This window comes from Chrysochloris asiatica, unplaced genomic scaffold (genome assembly GCF_000296735.1).
Source record: "Chrysochloris asiatica unplaced genomic scaffold, ChrAsi1.0 scaffold00026, whole genome shotgun sequence".
Taxonomy (NCBI): Eukaryota; Metazoa; Chordata; class Mammalia; order Afrosoricida; family Chrysochloridae; genus Chrysochloris; species Chrysochloris asiatica.
The window spans coordinates 25,438,628-25,444,909 of NW_006408544.1; positions in this window are offsets into that span (position 1 = coordinate 25,438,628).

Below are 6,282 nucleotides of genomic sequence, written 5' to 3' on the forward strand. Positions count from 1 at the left end.
CATTACACATTATGTAACCCTCCACTGATGTCTAGGTGGTGGCTGCAGTTGGTGTGCATGGGACAGGAATCAATGAAGAGCGACAGTGTTACCACTGAACTATGAATGCATTCTCATCGAGCACTGAAACCTTTGATAACTCTTCTCCTTTAAGCCTCACAACCATCCCACTTAGTATGTTTGATCCTCTCTATTTTAGGAAGAGGAGGATCCTTCAGATCTCAACAAAGCTGCTCCCAGATGATCAAGGAATACACCTGCCCTTCTGAGAAGCAGCCTAGCAGAATACAACCTCAGCCTGGGAAGACTGAGTATGTCTAATTAATGATGACAATGGGACTCTCTTCACAAAATATTGTAGAAGGATCATTTCACTACTCCATTGTGCCTTGAATGATGAAATAGATTGAAAAAAACCCCAAACAAACAAATGAATAAGAATCATTGGAAAGCTTCAAATGAACAAAATCTACAGCAGGGTGGGGGCTGGTTTTCTAGACTTGAAGTAGGGGCTTCAATTGTAATCTCCAAAGAATAAAGTAGCTGATTCAAGCAGTTATTTTAGAAAGACTCTTAACTGCTACCATTCAAAGCTGTGGCAAAAATAATAATATAGGATTTCAAATTATTTGGAGTCAGTGTATGTGCAACTGACAAGGGAGGGAGAAAAGTGAGCATCTTTTGTTAACAAAGAAATTACCTTTCTATAAATTCTCTGGGAAACCAGAGAACAGAATTCTGAACTGAATAATTCTGATTGGAACAGAAAACTTTGAGCTACTTTGTGAAATTACTTGCTTTTTTTTTTTCTCTACCAAAGGGGGCAAATCGACTTCTGAATGAATGAGTGGGTAATTGAAAATATGATAGGATTACAGAAGACAATAAAAATAAACGTAATTAAAAAGGGGCAAAGATCATCTCTGACTTGTACAAATAATGAAGGGACATGAGGTGAGTAATGAGAAGAAAGTCTCTTATCGGCAAAGTTGGGCACATTGACAGGACAGCCCAGCATTTCCAGTGACAAGGAAAAATAAAGCTTACATAAACCCAAACAGATGAGGCCCAGGCCTAATTAATTTTCCAGAGTAGAGTCTAATTAGTGAGCTATACCTGCTGTGGCATTTTAGGATTGACACTGTACTGCAACCACAAGGTCGGAAGTTCATACCTTCCAGCTGCTCCTCAGAAACCCTATACAGGGTCACTAGGAGTTGGAACCATCTCAATGGCACTTAACAACAACCTGAATAAATGGATGACACAATTTGGTGGTCCATGTGGTGGTAGTTCAAAATCAGCACTCCCAAACTGTTGATGTTGTTGTTGTTGTTGTTATGTGCCATGGAGTCGGTTCCGACTCATAGCGACACTGCACAGGGTTTCTGAGGCTGTAAATCTTTATGGGAGCAGAAAGCCTCATTTTTCTCCCATGGAACAGCTGGTAGTTTTGAACTGCTTAACTTGGGGTTTGCAGCCTGATTCGTAACCACTATGCTACTAGAGCTCCTCAAACTGTTGATAAGAATAAGGAAAGGAAATGTGAATAGTCTGGTGGTGAAGTGCAGAGAAGTCAGTCCCGACTCATAGACATCCCATAGGGTTTCTAAGGGGTAAGTCTTTTACCTGAGTAGAAAGCCTCACCTTTCTCCCTCAGAGTGGCTGGTAGATTGGAATTACTGAAGTTGCGGTTAGCAGCGGTCCTTATAACCCACTACATTACCAGAGATTCATGTGTATAGTCTACAAAGGGTTTAAAACATTGATTGAATATTTACTTCCTATTAAAACTTGGCCCTTGTTATTTTGTGCCATTGAGTAGGTTCTAACTCATAATCCTGTGTAGAGTTTCTGATGCTGTGAGGCTTTGTGGGCTTAGAAAGCCTCATTTTTATGCTCATGGAGCAGCTAGTAGGTTTGAACCACTTACCTCCTGGTTCTCAGTCCAGTGCTTATCCTACAGAGCCACTGCCCTCCTGATTGTTGCCTAGGAACCTTAAAAAATGACTTCATTACCTTATTTAATCCTCTCTTGTTGTTCTCAAGTGCTGTCAAGTTGGTTCTGACTCATAGTGACCATGTATAGGGTTTCCTAGAGCGGCTGGTGAGCTTGAATTGCTGATATTGTGGTTCAAATTGATCTTAAGGTCGAGTGCTCATCCTACAGTGCCACCCCAGGACTCTAAGTAGATTTTATTTTCCCCATTTGGTAGATGGAGAAACTGAGGTTCAGAAATGTTTAAACAAATCACCTTCATAGTAGTACCATTGTAACCAGGGCCTTTTTATTAGACATGCCTTTAGATTTGTATGGTATAAGGCAACTCCCTTTCTATTCAGCAGTTTGGTTTTTTTAATTCGAGAGATATTTGGTTATATTTTTTTTCAAAATAAAAGGGCAGATTAAAAGGTAAAGACAGTAATAAATCAATAGATTTTAGTTGGAATGATATTTAGGATTATACTTGCTCTAGGTCTTAAAGTAGGAAAGAAAGAAAATCAACATTTTCTGATTCTTAGCAGGTGTCTCTTAGCAGGGTGGTATAAACAGTTAATTCTCTCTGCTGTGAACAAAAAATTGGAGATTTGAGTCTACCTAGAAGAGTCATGGGGAGTTATGGTGTGACACTGTGGAATAATGCATTGGACCTCAAAGTCCATTTGAACCAGTGGTTCAAATTCATCAGCTGCTCCTCAGAAACCTTATATAGGGTCGCTATGAGTTGGAACAAAATTGATGGCACTTAAAAACAACAGAGGAGTCCTGGGGTCCTAGGGGTCCTGGTGTGGCTTTGTAGTGTAAGCACTGGACTGCTAACCACAAGATCACTGGTTCAAATCCACTGGTCCAACTTGTTGCTTGGAAACCTTACACAGGGTCATTATGAGTTGAAACCAACTTGACGACATTTAACAACAACAGAGGATCCTTGGAAGAAAAGGCCTGTTGACCTTATTTCAAAAGAAACAGCCATCGAAAACTCAATGGAACACAGTTCCACTTTGGCATACATGGGGTCATCAGGAGTTGAAGCTGTCTCAGTGGTAACTGGTTGGTTAATAGATGTCATATACTATGCTTTGTTTACCTGATGACCACAATCTGATTCAACATTCCCAACAGCAACAGCAATCCTGGTGTGTTCTGGCTTCAAGGAAGTTAGGTAACAGTCCTAAGATGATCCAGTGGCTAGGAGCAGAGATAGGATTAAACCCCAGGTACTTGTGTGAGAGTGAATATGTGGGAATGGAGCAGAGGTTGTTACAGTGCAGGGGAAGTCATGCAAAAGGCTCAGATGTGCACAAGTGTCCAGGGTGTATTTGGGAGATTTCCCATTTTAATCTTGAGTGACTAAGATCCAGGGAGGTGAAATCACTTGTCCACCTGTACGAGGGCAATAAATCTGTATTTCTACATTTTTCAGCCAAACGATAGACAGATCTATAAAGGGAACAAAATCAGTAGTGAGGTATGCACTCCTTAGAATAATCAGCCATTTGAAATGAAAAGGATTTTCCCAAGGACAAAGTTCAGAAGAGTTAGGAAAGAAGGAAGAATGGAAACAGGAAACACAGGGAGGAAGTAGCATAAGTGACATCACATGTGGGGATGGCCATCGATGAGATGAAACAAAATGTGTATATGAGTTGCTGAATGGAAATCAAATCTCCTCTGTAAACCTTCACCCAAATCACAATAAGAAGTTGTTTTTTGTTTTTTTGTAAAGGTAATGCAAATCCCTGCATTTGGTATATATTCCCAAGAAATAAAAGCCACGACACGAGTAGACATGTGCACATCGCAACACTATTCACAATAGCAAAAAGATGGAGACAGCCCAGATGTCCATTAACAGAAGAGTGGTTAAACAAACTTTAGTACCTACACAAAAAATAATACTACACAACGTTGAAGAATAATGATGAATCTGAAAAACACCTCATAACATGGATGAACCTGGAGGATATTATGCTGAGTGGTATCAATCCATCACAAAAAGGACAAATATTGTATGAGACTACTATTGTAAAATCTCAGGAAAAGGTTTTCATGCTAAAATAAACATTTTTTTTGATGGTTGTCAGGGATGAGAAGGAAGAAGGAGTAATTCACTGACTAGATACATGTTAACTCAGGTGATGTTCTTAAGTGCTGTCAAGGCAGTTCTGACCCATATAGTTTCCAGGAAGCAGCTGGCGAATTTGAACCACCATCCTTGCAGTTCAAACCCACCTTGTAGTCTAGTATATTATCCTACAGTGCCACACCAGGATGGATGATGGGAATGGCAATAAACTAGAAGAGGGAGGTTGGCAGAAGAATGATGAAGACAGGTAAAGACACAGGGAAAGTCATGATGTGGCACTGTGTGTGGTTAATATGCTGGACTGAAAGGTTGGTTTGAACCACAAGGTCGGCAGTTCAAGCTCACCAGTACTTAATAACAATGTTCTACCACATTCATTAGTGCATTTGCAGCAAAGATAAATATCCATGTACTAATATCCTCTGCCAAACCCTTGCATATTTGTAGGTATAATTTGGCATTATGGGTTAATGCGCTGGACTGCAAAGTTTGTTTGAACTACAATGTTGGCAGTTCCATCCAGCTCATCAGCTGCTCCTCAGAAACCCTATACAGGGTTGCTATCAGTTAGAATTGACTTGATGGCAGTTTACAACAACAACTTCTATTCTCCCTCCCATACACTTTGAGTCTGTGTTTGTGAACCATAGTTGTTCCAGGATTGTATATATAATACTATCTTTTGTTGTTGTTGTTAAGTGCTGTGGAGTTGGTTCTGACTCACAGCAACTTTGTATAGGGTTTCTGAGGAGCAGCTGCTGGGTTTGAACCACCAGCCTTGTGCAAACTGACCTTGTGGCCCAGTGCTTATCTTATAGTGCCACACCAGGTCTTCTATGGGGGAGCATGTTGTTGTTGTTATGTGCTGTGGAGTCAGTTCTGACTCATAGCGACCCTGTACAGGGTTTCCAAGGCTGTAAATCTTTATGGGAGCAGAAAGCCTCATCTTTCTCCTATGGAACGGCTGGTAGTTTCGAACTGCTGACCTTGTAGTTTGCAGCCTGATTCGTAACCACTATACTACCAGAGCTCCTTATGGGAGAGCATACAGGCAACAAAATGAAAAAAAATGTCCTAGATATTACCAACCATCTTAAGGCCGTGAGTTACTGGGGCAGGGGTTCAGAATCATAGCCTTGTCTCAGGTGACACCATAGTCGGTTGTCATAACACAGTCCACAAAGGCAACGTTCTGCATCCTACTTTGGTGAGTAGCAACTGGGATCTTAAAAGCGCCTGCTTTTGTTGTTGTTAGGTGCTATTGAAGTGTACATTTGATTTACACCATATTAAGTCAGTACAAAAAATGAAATACTGCCCAGTCTTGCGTCATCTTCACAATTGCTGCTATGTTTGAGCCCACTGCTGTTGCCACTGTACCAATCCATCTCATTGGGGGTTTCCCTCTTTTTTTTACTGACCCTCCACTTTCTAAGCATGATGTCCTTCTCCAGGGACTGGCCCCTCAGATTATATGTCAGAGGTATGAGAGACGAAGTCCGGCCATCTTGGCTTCTAAGGAGTATTCTGCACTCGTCTATGGTGCAACTATTAGTCTTTTCCATGCATGGAAGAAAGAAGAGTGATGAAAATTGAAGATGAAAATTGAATCAACAAGTCCCATGGACCAATGGAACATATGAGTATCAGACACCAGGACTCTGAGACCAGAAGAACTAGTTAGCACTACCAACTGCTCTGAAAGGAGTCACATTAGAAGATCCCAGATACCTTGGGAGAAAATGTGGACCAAAACTCAAAACAAAAACAGCTGGACTTATTGTTCAGAAAGAAACTGGTGGAACCTGAGACTATGGCTAACCTTGGATACGCTTCAGGTCTGGTATCCTCACCCTCGGCCTGATTTTCAGCCAAGCAGTAGATAGGTATATAGGGGAGACAATAACACTAGTAACATGCTCACCATGGAAACAGTCAACAATTCAAGATCCAAAGGGCAACACTAACCTAAGGACAAAGTTGAGAAGAGATGGGAAGGAGGGTGGAAGTGGGATAACTTTAGCTATGTGGAGGGGATTGTAACCATTGAGATGAAACTAAGTGTATGATTTGTTGAATGGAAAACTGATAATCTGTCCTGTAAACCTTCACTCAATTCACAATAAAAAAGATTTTAAAAAGAAAAACATTGCTACAAAATCATATTTGTTGTTGTTAAGTGCCGTTGAGT